We start from the raw sequence: 17358 nt of genomic DNA, 5'->3' as shown, positions 1-17358 counted from the left end.
GAAAAAATGAATAAAATGAAGACTTCATACATAGCATATTAACTAACATGGCTTTAAAATGGTAGCAATTTATTTTTTAAATATATAACACACCTTTCATTTTTCACACACTGTAATTAGTTATAAAAATATGAAGATTATGAAAAGGTTGATTTTCTAATAGTTTTCTACTGGCAGTAAGTATTTAATTGACCATATTATATTTTCAGGTCTATGAGAATCGGAAAGTAACATTGGTACTACTTTGTGAACATATTATAATAAATTAATGAGAACAAAGTACCTTATCTGAAATGTGTAGTGAACTTTTTATCTTTATGTATTATTTAGAATATTTATAACAGTAATAAGGACACAAGACACAAAACATGCTAGATCCTTTATATATTTAATAAAAGTGGTTTATTCAACTTGTAATATGGTTTGTAATAAACTTTACACAACAAAGATATAAATTTTCACTGCTCTTACTTTACTTTGAAAAATCTCATTAATAAGTAGGGGCAGATCAGTTTATACTTTAACATCTATTCTAAAATCTCATTCAATACTTTACAAGGGCATATGTAGTTTTCACCACCAAAGTAAGGAAATGATAACAAATAAGTGCTCCTCTTATATCAGGCAGTACCTTAGCAAACTTAGCTGATATAACATTGACAGAAAAGCTAACTCTCTTCAATTCCCACACCTTGAGAAACTATTGCAAGACTAGAGCATATCATGAACATGTGTTGCTGAAGCAGTAATTGATCTTTGGAGACAACTTGTTTTCCATACTAAGAGGTGGTAGCAGCAAAAGCAAAAAGGGCAGTAGAAATTTTAAAGAAAATTATGGCTAGATGTGGCATGGAGTTCTTTATGGTTCTTGAACCTTCTAGGGATCATCATACATTGGCTTTTTAAAAACATATGGACTTCTAGGCTCCTTCCCTGGAAAGTCTGATTCATTACTTTGGAATCACTCTAGGTGATTCTGTTGAGTCATCAGGTTGAAGAATATCTAAACTAGTTCAGGGCATTTTACAGATCAGTCACTCCAGGTCCAGAAAAGAAGCAGTCAAGATTACATAAAACATTAATATTAGAGCAAGGACTAGATACTGAAACTTAGCTGTTCTGCTTCCACAGTGCAGCACCTTTGACTTGGCAGTCTTAGAGGTTGTGAAATCCCTTGTCCACTAACTGATTTAAACACATCCCTTCTCCATGTGGGATTTATATTATTTATCACTAAAGGTAAATTTCAATGCCAGCCATTTCCATAGTATTATTATAATTTCTGAACCTACAAATTAACTAAGGTATTTCAAATTTCAATGCCTTAAAAAATAACAATAATAAAGCATTGTTCACATTGTTGTCTTTTTTCTCCCAATGAAAATAGTCTTATCAACTTTTATGATAGTGTAAATAATGCATAGACTTTGCTGAATTTCAAAGAATACATCAAATTAGAGGAAAGGATGAACAAAAATTAACTGGAATTCCGCTACCCTCAATTATTGTTATATAATTTGTTTAAATTTATTCATGGATCTTTGTGCTTTTAGATATGTTTATGTATAAAATAACATAAATGGAATAATATACATGCTGGGACATCTATTTAATAACTACAATTGTTTTTGTGAACTGACATATCTTCTTTTACTCCACATTTCTCAGTCTACTTCAGCCCCTACTCACTAGCTCTGTAGGCACAAGTTCACAAGTTTACTACCTGGTATATGTCTTTCTATACTTCTCCTCATGCTCTTAGAATTATAAATGAATACATACAAATATACATACCACATAGCATATAAAATATATTTTTGTCACCTTGTTTCACTCAATATTGTGTATATTTTTCCCCATCTTGCTTTTGTTCCTTAGCTGTATATCATGAACATATTTTCAGGAATATATAGAGATCTAGTTCATTTCTCTTTTTTCTTTCATTAGAGAAATTGTAGGTTTACAGAAAAATCAAGCAGGAAATACAGAGTTCCAATAGAACACCTTAGTATTAACACCTTGCAGGAAGAAGCCACACTCACAAGGCTGAGAAAAAACAGGAAGGTATTGGGAGTTTATCTGAATCTAGCAGCTGGGGGAAGGGGCCTCAGGGTTGGGATCGAGCCTGCAGAGAGAACAGAGAACCCAGCGCTGGTACCCCTGACCGGACTCTGGGAAACTGGTTCTGGGAGTGCCGGAAGAAACTGAAAACTAGAATCAATAGCTATTGCCAGAGCAAAGGGCTATTGCTAGGAAGTGCGGAAGGAACAGCAATCAGAACAGAGCCTGTCCTTTCTCCTTCCTCCTGACTTCCATTCTCTCTCAACTGCCTCCTATCGGTGGAATCTAGAAAGAAAGAATCGAACTAGAAATGTAGATGGCAGAATCTCAGCAGAGTATACGTAGCATGAGAGTTTGGTTTTGAGTGAAAATAGCGTAATACACTGTTATAACCCATCCCCTTGATTATTCATCTATCCACATTCTTCTACACATTTTTGAACTTCCGTAAAGTTTTGTTTTTGCCTAACAGATAAGCAACTATCCTTTCTTTTCCCCCACTCACTGGTAAAAGGGAGATACAAAGTCCTCAAAATTTAATCCATCTCTATAAAGAGTAACCGTATCCATCTCTGGATGATGTTAATTACTCCTAGAAAGCTGTCACAGTGTCACCTGGAAATTTGTAACCTGAAATCTATACTGTAAAACGGGCACCACCTAAAAAACCTTATATTATATAATAAGGGGGAAAGAAATAAAAATATAAATTTGCTAAAATGAATTAATACAAATATACATACACATAAACAAGTGAAAAAGCATGTAAAGCTACTCTTTTCCTCATTTCTGAAATGAATCATGAGGTCATAGTAACTTTCTTCTCCTAGTACCCATTCTGTGTTCCATTTATCCTCAGCTGTCTGGGTTTCTTAAGTAGTGGGGCTTATCTAACTCTTCATTTCTGAAGGGTCTTTTTTTTCCCTGAAAGATCTTAATTGCCAGTAAGCCTGTCTTTTATTTTATTTTTTTTATTGCTATAGTTTTCTATTAACTTTTTTTATTGGACGTGGAAATATTAACAGGTATGCAGATAATCCAGACAGTGTACTCCCTGCTTGCTGCTTGCCCTCCCTGTTTAGAAACTCAAGTCCGCTTTGATAATGAGCATTCCTCTTCTTTTTATTTTTCTTTCTTTCTTTCTCTCTCTTCTTTTTCTTTTAACTCTCTTTCTCTCTTTTCTTTCCTTCTCTCCAATTGAGTGATGCTGTTAAGCTGAGGGCATTAATTGAACTATTGCATGTTTCTTTCTGGTGAGGAAGTTATGACTAAAATATATATATAGGGAGAGATTTTTTAAGGGTAGATAGTGATGTGAACAGCTGCTCTGGGATGGGACTAAAGGAAATGTCAAGGACATGTAGCAAAGATATAAATGAAATTGTTTAGCATACATGTTAGAATTTCTTTTGCTAGGAGAATAAAATTGACGCATATACTTTTTCCTCGGAAATATAAAATGTTAAATCTTAAAACCATCTGTGCTCTTTCTGAAAGTTTAAAATTTGAATTTAAGTAAAACAAAATAAGAGATGTCTAGGGATGCTGTTGTGTTGCCAAGCAACATTGCTAATCTAAGATCTCATAATCAAGTTCCATAAAAAATTTGGCCACAATAAGTATGTCCCCAAAGCAAATGAGTCAGTATCAGCTATTTCAGGAGGAGTGTTCTAGGGAGCCCAAAAAAAGTCCCCAATGGGGATGAAATTGTTTTCAGGTTTCTTTGCCTTTCCTTAGCAATGCAAACCCTTGTACCTCAATTCACTGGTTCCCAAATCAGATTTAGTCAAGGAGATAAAATGTATCCTGTTCCATCCTATGAAGGTTCTCACAATGAAATGAGAAGATCACCTCAGTATGCAGAGTCTAGGAACCCATATGCCTATTCCGAGGACAGAAGCCTATGGCTAGAGTCAACTGACTGGGCAGTAAGTGACCCATCTGGATCACCATATCAAACTGAAGAGCAAGAAGAGGAGGAGGAAGTGTGCCTCTGTGCTTGTTCCTGGAAATGTTCCATTTAAATTCAAATGTCTCTTTTCCCTCCCACCCACATGTTGATTCCACTTGTAGTTTTTTTTGTTTTTTTTTTCCCCTAAGAAATATTTTGGAAAGGAGTTTGTCGAAGATAAAGATTTGACATTCCTTATTTAACGAGTGGCCAGTGTGAACTTCTGGAAATTATAAGACATTGACTCAGTTTGGTTAGCTGAGTTTCTTTCCCATCTCAGAAGACATATAATTATTTAAAAGCCAAGGATTTCCTACTGTATTAAGAAGGAGAATCAAAGGAGATTAAACGACCTAGAAGAAAGTTTTCATCTCCTACTTAGGATCCAGGCAAGAATAAGAAGCCTAACATGGGAGTTAGACATACCTCCACATTGGTTTGTAATATTTTAAAAATATATATATACCTTGCCTAGCTGGTCTGGAATGAAGATGATGGAACTTCTTAATAAAGATGACAGAAAGTTTTGATTGAATTTAGACTCAATACAAAATCGGTTATCTACCAAAATAATGAAATCAAACATGGAAATTACTTTTGGTTTTAGTCTTTTATGAAGGTAGGTCCTTCCAATTTTTTTTATATGCCTTTGTTAGTTTATCTATAATTTTCTACATAGATAAGTTATAGTATTTGACTAGTTACTACAAAAATTGATGTGTATTTTGGTTACACTTAGGTGAAGTAAATTTTGTTAACCTGTTTCTGTTAGTGTTTCTGGTATGTCACTTATGGAAATGGTACAATTTTCTGGTTATTCTTGATTATGCCAGAGAGAACATGACCTGATATAATTTTTAAAAAATCTTATGAAAACATTTCCATAGAAGTATTATGAATATATTACTTACATTACTGAGATGTTGAAACTGTTATTTAATTCTAAACTGACTCCTAAACCTGAAATTATAAGGATTATTGTTTTCAGGACATTTAAGTGATATGTTTATTATTTTAAATGGCTTATATTCTCAAACAAATAATTACTCTTCCTATTTTGTGCTCTCTGTAATTACTACAAATTTCTATGCAGGAAATTCCTTTGTATAAGAGGCTAGTCTTTTTTTTTTTTTAATTTAGAAACATAGTGGTTCAGTTTCTTGCTAGATTCCAATGCCTTATGAATAGATATATGATGGTTCAGTAAGTCTTAAACAATGAAATATGTCTTTGGATAACTATTATGTATTTTTGTCTCTTATTATGAATGGACTTATCCTAAAAAGGGATCTAAACAGCTCTTTGTGCTGCTGCATGCATATATTTTGTTCAACAGTAGTTTGTAATTGTAGTTTTTGTTTTTAAACACTTGTTTCTTTATCTTTGAAAAATATTATTTTTGTGGCATGATGAGGTTATAGTCAAGAATATGAGAAAAATTCCAAGTTTTGACTCAATGAGGAGGTGCACTTAATTATTTCTTCTTTACTTTTCTTTTAAATATGGAATTAATACTCTGTAGGAAATAAAAGAATTTATACTGGTTTAGAAAAACAATTTGTCTGAAGAGGAATTATAATCTCTTTTTATAAAATAGTAATTTCTGGTTTGGAAAGTATTTTTGCATATATGTTTTAAAATAGTAATGTTTCTAAAATAGTAATGTTTCTAATACATTACATCTAGAGGAAAATGTTTAAAGGACAATAGTGAATAAATCTAAAGTATAACTACGAGTCCTTGAAAAATAATTAAAATTTGGACCTTAGTTAAATGATCAGTGTTATCTAAAGCTAAATTAGAGTCTATAAGAATTACATTTTTACAAATGTACTTCTGAATTCATTCAGTATGATTTAGAATTACCTAGACTTTGCTTTTATTTATTGTACCCATTAATATAAGAATGGTTCCTGGGCTGTTAAGTATATTGAGAAATCATGCCTGGAATTATATTATCCTATTATGAAATATATGTCTCATTAGAGACCCTCATCAATTACAAGCACTATTTGAGTAGCAAAGCATAATGATTGAAAACATTGACCCTTGATCAGAATGCCAGGGTTCAAATTCTGGCTTTTTTATAGACTGTGAAACTTCAGGAAAGTTACTTAATCTCTTTATGTTTCAATTTACTCATGCATAAAATGGAAATAATAATAGTACTCATCTCATAGGCTATTGTAAGAATTAAATGAGTTAATATATTTAAAGCCTGAAGTTATGTAACAAGTAAGTGCTATGTAAATAAAGGCTATTCTTTTCTCAAAACTTTTTATTTTGAAATAATTTCAAACTTCCAGGAAATCTGCTAAAATAATACAAAACAATACATAGAACTGCAATGTAACCCCACCCAGATACCCACATTTACCAACTATTAGCATTTTATCACATTTACTATATCAGTATCTATCTATCCATCTATCACCTAATCTATCATCAGTTTGTCTATTTTCTAAACCTTTGAGAGTTGGTTACATGCATCATGTTCATTAACACTTAAAGTTTCCATGTATATTTCCTAAGAATAAGGACACTCACTTATGTAACCATCTTAAGTACAGTTATGGAATTCAGCAAATTTAATACTGATATACAGTATAAAGTCCAAATTCCAATTTTTTCAGTTGTCCCAATAACATCCTTTTGGGTATTTTCCCCTCTGTTACTGGAGCCCAGGATAATATAATGCATTTAAGTTCATCGTCTCTTTATTGTATCTCTATCTCTCCTTTTTAAATTGGGGTAACATATGTACAACATAAAATTTCTCATCTCAACTACTCCCAAGCACATGATCCAGTGGCATTAATCACATTTACATGTCGTGCTACCATCACCACCATCCATGACCAAAATTTTCCATTATCCTAAATAGGAACCCTGTACCCACTTTGTATTTATTCCCCATTCCCCTTCCCCCTGCTCCAAGTAAACCAATACTCTACTTTCTGTTTCTGTGAATTTACATATTTTCATTATTTCATGTAAGTGGAATCATATATCTGTCCTTTTGTGTCTGGCTTATTTTACTTAGCATGATATCTTCAAGGTTCATCCATGTCGTAGTGTGCATCAGGACTTTTTTTTTACAGCTGAATAAGATTCCATTGTATGTATATTCCACATTTTGTTTACCCATTCATCTGTTGATGGATATGGGATGTTTCCATCCTTAAATTGTGAATAATACTGCTATGAACATTGGTGTACAAATATCTGTCCAACTCCCTGCTCTCAGTTTTTTGGAGGTATATACCTAGAAGTGGGACTGACAAGCATTTTTTTTTGCTATTGTTGTTTTGAACTTTATTTCAACCTCGAAAGATAAAATAACAGACATAAAGCAGCCTAAAAAATTATGAAAGTATTACTTTAAAAATCCTGTCTGGGAATATTTATCTTAATTAATCCTAAAAACAAACTCAATTATTTCTCCAGTGTTTCAAAAGATGAATAAATGAGCACAGATTGGTTAAACGACATGAGCAAATTCTCCTCGTTAATGAAGAAAATGAAAACAAAAATGCTTAATTATTCACATCTCATAAGTCTAAATCCCATATCGTTTTTTTTTTACCTTTAACACTGATAACAGTACTTTCTTTGCCTTTGGTACAAAATATTACAATGTTACTGTTAACTATAGTATTTAAGTTACATTAGTTGTATATTTACCATGTATCACCGTATTATACCTTGTAATAGAGGAATATTCCTGTATTTGTATTATTAACCACAGTTCTCATTTGCCACCACAGTCTCTATATTTTACAGTCCCTAGATTATCCTTTAGCTGTTTTTCAATTAACATTCACCTCTTTAGACTGCCCCTTTCAGTCACAATCACACTTATAAATCAGGAGTGTTAAACTCATTATAATGTATTACCATCAACTCTATCCGTTTCTACATATTTACAATCAACCTTATTAAACATTCTATATTATTAAATATTATTTATTAAAATTCAGTATCAACTCTCCCTTCCCAACCTACATTCTGTCTCCTACTAACCTATACTATATAGTTTAATTACATAAGTTTACTCATTGCATTTAGTTCATATCAGTTGGACCACACAATATTCATCCTTTTGTGTCTGGCTTATTTCACTCAACATAATATCCTCAAGGTTCATCCATGTTGGCATATGCATCCCAAATTCATTTATTTTTATAGCTGAATAGTATTCCATTGTATGTAATGTATATAGTAGTTCTACGTTTAACTTCTTGAGGAACTGCCAAACGGTTTTCCGTAGCAACCACGAGTTATGGTTCTTGCTACTATTAATTTAATACCCTCCTAAACACTATCAGGAATTTAAAAATGCCTCCTTTCAAAAAGAGCTTAAAATACAATAAAGAAGACAGAAATTACATATAAGACCCAATAGTGAAAAAACTGAAAATATTAAAGTAGTATTAACCTTCTACTTTTCAGAAGACATTATTTTACACATAATTCCCATCTTAAGTGTGTTACAATATTCATAATTTCTCATTTAATGTCAACAAATCTTTATTGTCGTTGTGACTTAGGGCAAGTTACTTAACTATTCTGTGACTTGTTTTTCTCATCTGTAAAATGGGAAAATATTGATGGTACCTATTATAGGATTATTGTGAGCATTAAATGTGTTAATAAATGTATGGGACTTAGAATAGTGCCTGGCACACAGTAAATGCTCCACAACTATTAGCTATTATCATCATCATCACCATTATATTTTATCTTTCATATATCATAATAGTCTTCATGGTTTCAAATTCAGTGGTAACAAATATGAGATCTTTTTTTTTTTTTCAAGATTTATTTTTTTATTTACCTGCTCCCCCCAGATTGTCTGCTCTCTGTGTCAATTCGCTGTGTGTTCTTCTGTGACTGCTTCTCTCCTTATCAGCGGCACCGGGAATCTGTGTTTCTTTTTGTTGTGTCAACTTGTTGTGTCAGCTCTCCATGTGTGCAGCGCCATTCCTGGGCAGGCTGCATTTTCTTTCATGCTGGGTGGTTCTCCTTTGGGGCGCACTACTTGAGTGTGGGGCTTCCCTACATGGGGGGCACCCCCGCATGGCATGCCACTCCTTGCTCCCATCAGCACTGGCATGGGCCAGCTCCACAAGGGTCAAGAGGTCCAGGGTTCAAACCCACGTGGTAGGCAGATGCCCTATCCATTGGGCCAAGTCTGCTTTCCACATATATGAGAACTTAAAATGAGTAAGACACCACTAGGAAGTTAAAATAAAATAAAAAAATTGCAGTTTCAAATAAGTCACGGTATTTATTAAGAACCTTAAGTATATTAGCCAGTGATGACCATTGCAAGCTCAGCTATATCACGGAGAATGAGAGGTTGGAAGGCAAGTGAGTTATAAAGAAGTGTATGCTCCTTTCTGGTACAGATCATGTTGTGGAAAAAAAATATTTGAAGGATTGAAAGGTGGCACAGAAAGTCCCAGTTAGGTTAGAGAAATTATTTCTGAGGTGACCTTTAAGTTGAGACCAGAAGACTAGAAGAAAAGATGTGTCTTCCAAAATATCAGAACAGTCCAAAATTAACAAATGTTAACAGATAATATATATGTATATAGCCAATGTAATATAAAATGGTAAAATTGAGACAAAACATATCAATTATAACAATGAATATATTGATTTCATTTACCTATTAAATTTTTGATTGGCTCACAAAGCAAAAATCCTACTCCATGTTGTATATATGAAATATATCTTTTAAAAAGTGATTCAAAAAGGTTAAAATAAGATGATCAATGATGTGTTACCAGGAAAATATAACAGAAAAACATACTGTTGAAAAAACACAGGGTGTATTTCATGTAAAAAATCATTTAATAAAATTAAGAAGGAAACTTTATAAAGCTAAAGACTAGAATTCACATTGAAGATGAACGTCAGTACTTCAGTAACAGAGAATGCATGTTTTTAAAGTGCCTATTAAAACATTCCTTCCAAAAGGTCATCTATTATGTCACATAAAAAATCTCATTACATTCTAAAAAGGAGATATAATGCAAAAAAAAAAAAAAGTCTGAACTCAGCAAACAAAAAAGACTAAAAATATCTTTCCACCTGGAAATAAGAATTTTTGTTAAATGATTATTGAACAAAAAGGGAAAAACAAACAAAACTGCAGAATTGAACTCAGCAAACAAAAAAGACTAAAAATATCTTTCCACCTGGAAATAAGAATTTTTGTTAAATGATTATTGAACAAAAAGGGAAAAACAAACAAAACTACAGAATTGTTTTAAAATGATAATTAAAACATTGCATATCAGAGTCTATGAGCTACAGATAAAGCAGTGCTTAGAAAGGAAATGTTTACTAGAGTTAAAGAAAAGACAATCCTACAGTTTCTTCCATTACTAGTCACAATAGTTCTATAGTAGAATACCAATAAGTCCACCCTAATCCATATTTTATTCCTCCATCCTGTGGACACTGGGATGGTGATATCCACCGCACCTCTATATCGAGATGGGGCTTAGATCCCACACGGTTGATGGATGTGCTTCTCCTGCTTGCAGTTGCAGCCACTCTTGGTTCCCTGGTGTGGTTGTTGACCATCTTCACCTTCCCGTTAGCTGACCTGAGTAAGAATAACGAACCAGAAAGTAGGAGTTGCAACTCTGCTGAGGTTCAGGGTCCAGCTGGCTCATGGCCAGTTCAGAGATTCAAGTTTTCTGAGTGTACACCAACCCCAGCACTGACCTCAGGTTGAGTAAAAGTGATAGAAGAGGCATGTGTAGAAAGGTCACATCTGAGTCCAACTCCATCACATGGAGGAACACAAATTACAAAGTAGGGCCCACTGACAAGACACTGAACTCCAGAGCCATTTGTCATGACCATAGAATGTATGTGTCCCTGTAGCCTTGAGGAGCACCAATACCTGGGGTTGTATCTACTTTGGCTGTTTCTGGGGTCCTGCTGAGGTGTGAGTAAGCGCAACCCCTCTGATGACCCCCTGACTCTTTTTTGAAGACTCTTAGCCATATAACTCATTTGTCTTTACCATTATCCCCCTTTTATTCAAAGTCTTTTTCTAGTTGCATCACCAGTTAGTGATTGGTAGTAATCCTTCAATGCCAGGGAGGCTTAACTCCAGGAATCATGTCCCAGGTTGGGGGGAAGATAATGCATTTACATGCTGAGTTTGGCTGAGAGAGTGGCCACATTTGAGCAACATGGAGGCTCTCAGGAGGTAACTCTTAGGCACCCTGCAGCTCTAGGCCTAGTTGAAATTTCAGGCACACAGGCTCCTTAGCATTGATGTGGAGAAAGTGTCCATGGGAGTTGCTGAAGGCAGGGAGAAGGAAGAAAAGATGTGATGTGGGGTCATTTTCAGGACTTGGACTTGTCCTAAATGATATTGCAGAGACAGATGCAGGACATTTTATATCCTGCCATAATCCACTGAATATACTGGGGAGAATGTAAACTACAGTGTAAACTATTATCCATGCAGTGCAGCAGTGCTCCAAAATGTATTCACCAAATGCAATGAATGTGCCACAATGACAAAAGAGGTTGTTGATGTGGGCAGAGTGGGGTGGGGTGGGGTGTGGGGTATATGGGAACCTCTTATATTTTTTAATGTAACATTTTTTGTGATCTATGTATCATCAAAGAAATACAATTTAAAAAACTAAAAAAAAAAGAAAAGACAATCTCGAAGGTATTTAAACTGTTTCAGAGCATGGAAAAGAAATAACAATATCAAATTCGTTTTGTGATACAAGAACAGTAATCATATTCAAAATTAATGATTGAACAAAAAGAAAACTATAGAATAATATCATGTATGAACATTGATATAAAAATATTAAATAAATTATTAGCAAATGGAATTCTACAGTATACATTAAAAAAATAACATATCACAACCAGGTGAAGTTTATTCTTGGACTATAAGGATACTTCAAAATTGGGATAAATATCAAAAGATCTACAGAATGGAGACTAAAAGGAATTTGAGCTGAGAGCAGAGCCTCTGTGCAAAACAGTTAAGAGTTTCCATTTGAGTTTAATTAAGCCAATTATTGGATAGAACAAAAACAACAATGGTCTTCAGAGCAGTAGTATAATATAATATAATATAATATAATATAATATAATATAATATAATATAATATAATATAATATAAATCTTTAATTTTTTTTTCTTTTAAACTATTGAGCTCAGCAAAAACACCCAGGACACATTTTGCATTGTCTTCATTTTTAAGACCTTACACTGTGGGATAGCCTCCTCCTCAGTAGGGGCCAGCCCTGGCGGAAGGTAGACGCGTAACCTGGAGCCAGTGGTCAAGGGAAGGGCTGGTACGGGCGCAAGCCCTCAGCCCGCCCAGGCCCACTACGAGACGGCCAGTACGGATGCCACGGCCGTTGGTATGCGGCACTCCAAAGCCCGCCCAGTCATCTAGGCTATGCCCACTGTTCCCGCCAAAAGGCAACATCCGGACGGCTCCCCCACTCCCCCTTCCCCCTCCCCTCGCTGTGACGCCATTCCCGCCCCTTCCCATACCCCCCCTCCTAGCAGTTCCGTGTTGCTCCTTACCAATCCTCATCGAAAGTCTCCCCAGCACGCCTTATACGGCATCCCAGCAAGAACTCTGCCCGCCCCTCCGCCACAGCCCTATATAATCTCTGTACATTCCCCAATAAACGGCTCTGTTACAGCTCCACAAGGGCGTTTCGTCTCCTTTGTTCCTTTCGCCCTCCACACCTTGCACGCCTCCGCCCCTCCGCCGGAGACTCGGCCAAGTCTCCGGCCTCGCCCTCGCCACCGGGAAGAACCGCCTGGCCCAAGGGACAGGGCCAGCCTACGAAGACCGAAGACCTCTGCCGCATTACACAAAGGTTTCCAAAAGGAAATCCAATATTAGAGTGTCCAATTAATTTACACTATACTGTCCAAAATGTTTTGTTGGAGATATTTGATGTTTAAATAAATCTTGTGATTCTTTTTTTAAAAATAATCTTTTGTCAATACTATTCCTTTGAGGTAGAAAGTTGTGCTTTGCCGAGAAAAACCAGAACTCAAACCTTGGCTTCATTCAACTGGTTTATAAAGTTGCCACACTATGTTCTTCTGTCCTTAGAATTATTCTTCTTTACAGGAAATCTGAGTTTATGCCTTTTGTGTTGTGACATGCTATTACGCTTAGTAACATCTTAACTAGCAATCAGTACTCCATAAATAAGTACTTCAATAAGTCCTACCCCTAGAAGAATTGGTATGCTTATGAAAAGTCCTTTAACTTTTTTTTTTACCATTTTTAATTTCAAGTTATGTATTTTGTTAAGCAATTGGCTTGTTAGGTTAGAAAACACAATTTTTCTTTATTCCAATAAATTTATTTATTTGCAAGTTTTAACTTGGAAATCTTTCTGTCAGTTAAGCAACAAGCACATTGTTGAGTTGATCAGCTTAATGAAATTTACACTGAATAGTCAATAGTAAATACAGCTGAGAACCTAGGATTCCTAATTTCCAGTCACAAGCTATTTCCACCTTCTGAGATTACCTTCACTAGTAATCTGTGTAGATACCAAGTTAAAGTTACCTTTGTTTTCTTTAAATTACAGTATCATTTGATTCAGAAGTAAAATAATATGGAAACAATAAGTTAAAATGTTCACTAATGCTTCTTATCTTATAGATATGGCTAATAGTAGACATCCAGAATCTGGTTCTCTGGACAGGGAGCTAGGCCCTGATGGAGCAAGTTCTAACCACTTAGACTCTTTTTCGTCTGCTTCTCTCACATCTGCATCTTCATTTAGCTCTCCAGCATTCATTCATCCATTCTACAAATACTTATGACTCACCAAGGAGATTAAGGTACCCTTCTAGCCTCTGGGTAAATAAACGGTGAGGTTTTCTTCTTTGAAGCATTTTCTAGTCCAGCTGAATTTGGAACCAAGAGGGTAGGGAATCAGGGAAAAAAAAAACAAATATTGGACTAAGGATCATCTCCAATATTTCTACTAATATTTCTAAAAATTGATAAATATTCCCTTATTTGTTTCATTTTACCTGCTTATAATTCTTAGATTTTTGCCTTAGATTATTTCTCTTCTGTTAACCTCCATCTGCCCAGATTTAGTAATTTATAACTAAGATTCTGGTCCACATTGTTGTAGAATTTGAGAGAGGTTCAATTATTTGCATATAAAAAGGCCAGAACTCAGGAATGATTTTGAGAAGAAAAACTGGTTTATTGATGGCTGGCTGTACTCGGGAGCTTTCTGAGCCCTGAACAAGAATTTTGAGTTCTTTTTGTACAGAAGAAGGGCTAAATTGTTCTTTGTTTCAGTGCTCAATAGGTTTGAATTAGCATATATATCTTCTACATCCTAGGTAAGCTTTTAGCATGGACTTCATACATTTTAGATAAGCTTTTAGCACATTTGGTTTGCATTTTTCCTGAATATTTAAAGTTTATGGAGTTTGCATTGATAAACTGTTGCCTGGGACTGGAGTCGTTGCTATGGTTACCAAGGGCAGGGCTGCCGCCTCCCACCATCCCACACCCACAAGTCAGGACAGACTGCTTAGGTTAAGGTTATCTCCAAAGAGACAAAGAACCTCCTACTCATAGTCCACATAGATATAATTGAGCTAGAATGTGCCAAAATGATTTTTTCACATTGGAAATCCTTTCTTTATCATTGTCTCCTTTTGAAACCTCAAAATGTCAGTACATTTTGTGACTTGATCATTAGCTTTACTATTTCAAGGTATTAAATTTGGTCTAATGTATAGTTTCCCTATTTCAGAGATTTTTTTTTTAGCATGCTCTTTTCATGTAACTTTACTTGCTCCTCAGTTATTCCATTCCTCTCTTAGATAATGAGCCATTTCTTTATTTAAGATGATGAGTATTGGACTTTGCTTTAACATCAGTGTTCTCTGATTCTTTCAAATATCATGCATTTATTAGGTTTTTAAAAATATGCACCCACAGTCCGTATGCCTAATAAACAAAATTCTTGGAATATTTATGGCAGTTCTGGGATCTTTTTTTCTATCAAAAGAAAATGGAACAATCCAGAGAAGAGCTATGAAAATATTCAATTATTTAAGATTTTCAGCTTGAAAAAGATGAAAATATGAAAAAATGAACATGATTATTAATCCACACCGGGCAAAGATAAAGCTTGAGAATGAATATAATAGAAGAGCTATCATTGTTAACTTTGTAGAGGGTCAAAATAAATGAGTTTACTAAAGTTCAGATTTGGGGAATTAGATATTCCTTACAGAACTGAGTAAAGGGGAAGACCCATTCATACAGCAATGGTAAGCGTATATAATTCATTACTCTGGAAACAAAACATGATTAGGGCTGGAACTATATTTATGACAGATATAGAATGGTAATAATGTCAAGTTAAATTCATTTCTAAATGACTGAATTCAAAAAGGGTCTTAAACATTTCTCTGAGAAAAAAATATCCTGGGCTTTTAAAAGTTTGATTTTACAAGCTTTCCATGTTCCATTGAATAAGAAATGCTACATAATAGGGAGGAGAGAGATATAAATGACTTTGGGGGGAGGCTTGTGACTGCCTGACCAAAGGAGTAGGGCAAAACTGATACTAGGCGACTCCCTTTCTCAGGATGCTTGCCTCTGAAACCCAGTCACCGTGTCCCGAAGAAGCTCAGAACACATGAAGAAGCTCCATGTAGAAGTTCTGGTTGGCAGTCTTAGTTTACAGCCATCATCACTTCCAGACATGTGAGTGGAAAAGACTTCAGATGATTCCAGCTCCAGTCTTCAAGTCTTCTGGCTAGTGCCCCAGATGTTGTGGAGCAGAGAAGCCATCCCCGCTCTGCCCTGTCTGCCTTCCTGACAAACAGAAACCAAGACAGGTGGTAAATGATTGCTCTTGTCTTAAGACACCAAGTTTTACAGTAATTTTCTGTGCAACCCAATACACAGTCTTGGTTTGGGATATCAGTGAGTAGGTGTTCTGGGTGAAAGCAGTGTCTTAGGTATAATTGGAAGAAAAGAAAATTTGCAGTGGGCTGAAGAGCGAATGAGAGTTTAGATGGGAGAAGCAGTGAGTTTCGGCAGTTCTTAAAGCAATTATTTGTAAGAGGAGACGAAATATCTGCTTCACATTTTCTCAAAAATAGTAAGGAATATTGATATCAGGATGCATCTCTTTTTATGAGGAGAGACTTGATCATGTTGTGTGTTGACAGGAGCTAATGGAAAGAGAGAAAAGTAGAAGGAGGGGGAAAAGGAGGAAAAGATTTTTGATTGAAAACGTTCCCTGAAAAGTCGGAGAAATGCATACTACTGAGGAAGGTAGAAGCATTAACCATGGATAAACGAGATTCCTTTTGCAGTGGAGGTAATTTTTTCTAGTTGCAGATGTATTTGTTTGTAGGCGAGCTAAGTAGGCATCCCTGATGATTCTATTTTCTCAATGAAATTCAAGGTGAGCATATTTGTTAACCAAAAGAAAGGTATAGAACTCAAGAATGGTGGTGAATATTTGGAAGAATTGGGATAAGGAACTTGTCAGGGATATAAAGCAAGGCTGAAGGTTAGGGACTCCCTATTCTTATATTCTGAGGTCTTATTTCATGCCCTTTTGATTTTGAGTGTTTTTCAATCAGGGCCCATATTTCCAATACTCTCTTCCAGGTAATCATGCACATGCTAATGTTTATACATCTATGGGCTATTTTATATAATTAAATTATAAATAATAGTGACATTAATAATAGTGTGGTGCTTTGAAGTTATTTCAAATTCAATACTACCTCCATCTCCCAACCAAAATTGGAGTGTCAAATCAATGAGTTAGCACTTTGTTTTTGCTCAGCTTTGCCCTGTGACCAGCACTGCCTTTGCATAGCCTCAGATAGGATCAGAACTCTTTTCGCAGAAATATGCACTGGACAGAGTCTTCCAAAAATTTGCCCTTTAATGATCCTGGAGTGATCTGGTGAATTAGATGCTTTTGCTCTCATTTGCCAATGCAAGCTTATGCAACACCTGTGTCACTGAAACATCGAAGTTAATATGAAATCTCAATCTCTGCAAATAGGGTGCAGATAATTCCTTATCACGGTCTTCAGGCTGCACCTTGTACTTGGCTTCTTCTCATGAATTTTCACATGGCATACCCAGGGGATTGGCTATAATCAATAATTGATGTTGGTGGATTGGCTATTTTCCAAAACCCAGTTGTCTGTCTTCCGGATTGATAACATATACACATTTTTGGCAAAGCTATCCAGAAACTGTTTTGAAGATTGTGTTTGGGGAGATTTTTTGGGTCTGTTATGCTTT

The 17358-nt window shown here is 35.2% G+C and overlaps 1 protein-coding gene across 1 annotated transcript in view; it reads left to right on the top strand.

Annotated features, from left to right (window-relative positions):
• The first annotated feature begins 3695 nt into the window (after positions 1–3695).
• The window catches only part of LOC101411648 (cytochrome P450 1A4-like), a 58904-nt gene continuing 45241 nt past the window's right edge, over positions 3696–17358 (top strand). The window contains exon 1 of the mRNA XM_012527728.3: positions 3696–4631. The gene's annotated coding sequence lies outside the window, so the exon portion shown is untranslated. The remainder of the gene's footprint in view (positions 4632–17358) is intronic.

Source organism: Dasypus novemcinctus, chromosome 8 (assembly GCF_030445035.2).
Source record: "Dasypus novemcinctus isolate mDasNov1 chromosome 8, mDasNov1.1.hap2, whole genome shotgun sequence".
Classification (NCBI taxonomy): domain Eukaryota; kingdom Metazoa; phylum Chordata; class Mammalia; order Cingulata; family Dasypodidae; genus Dasypus; species Dasypus novemcinctus.
Note: the sequence above shows the minus strand (reverse complement) of the source record. Positions and strands in the feature narration are given on the sequence as shown.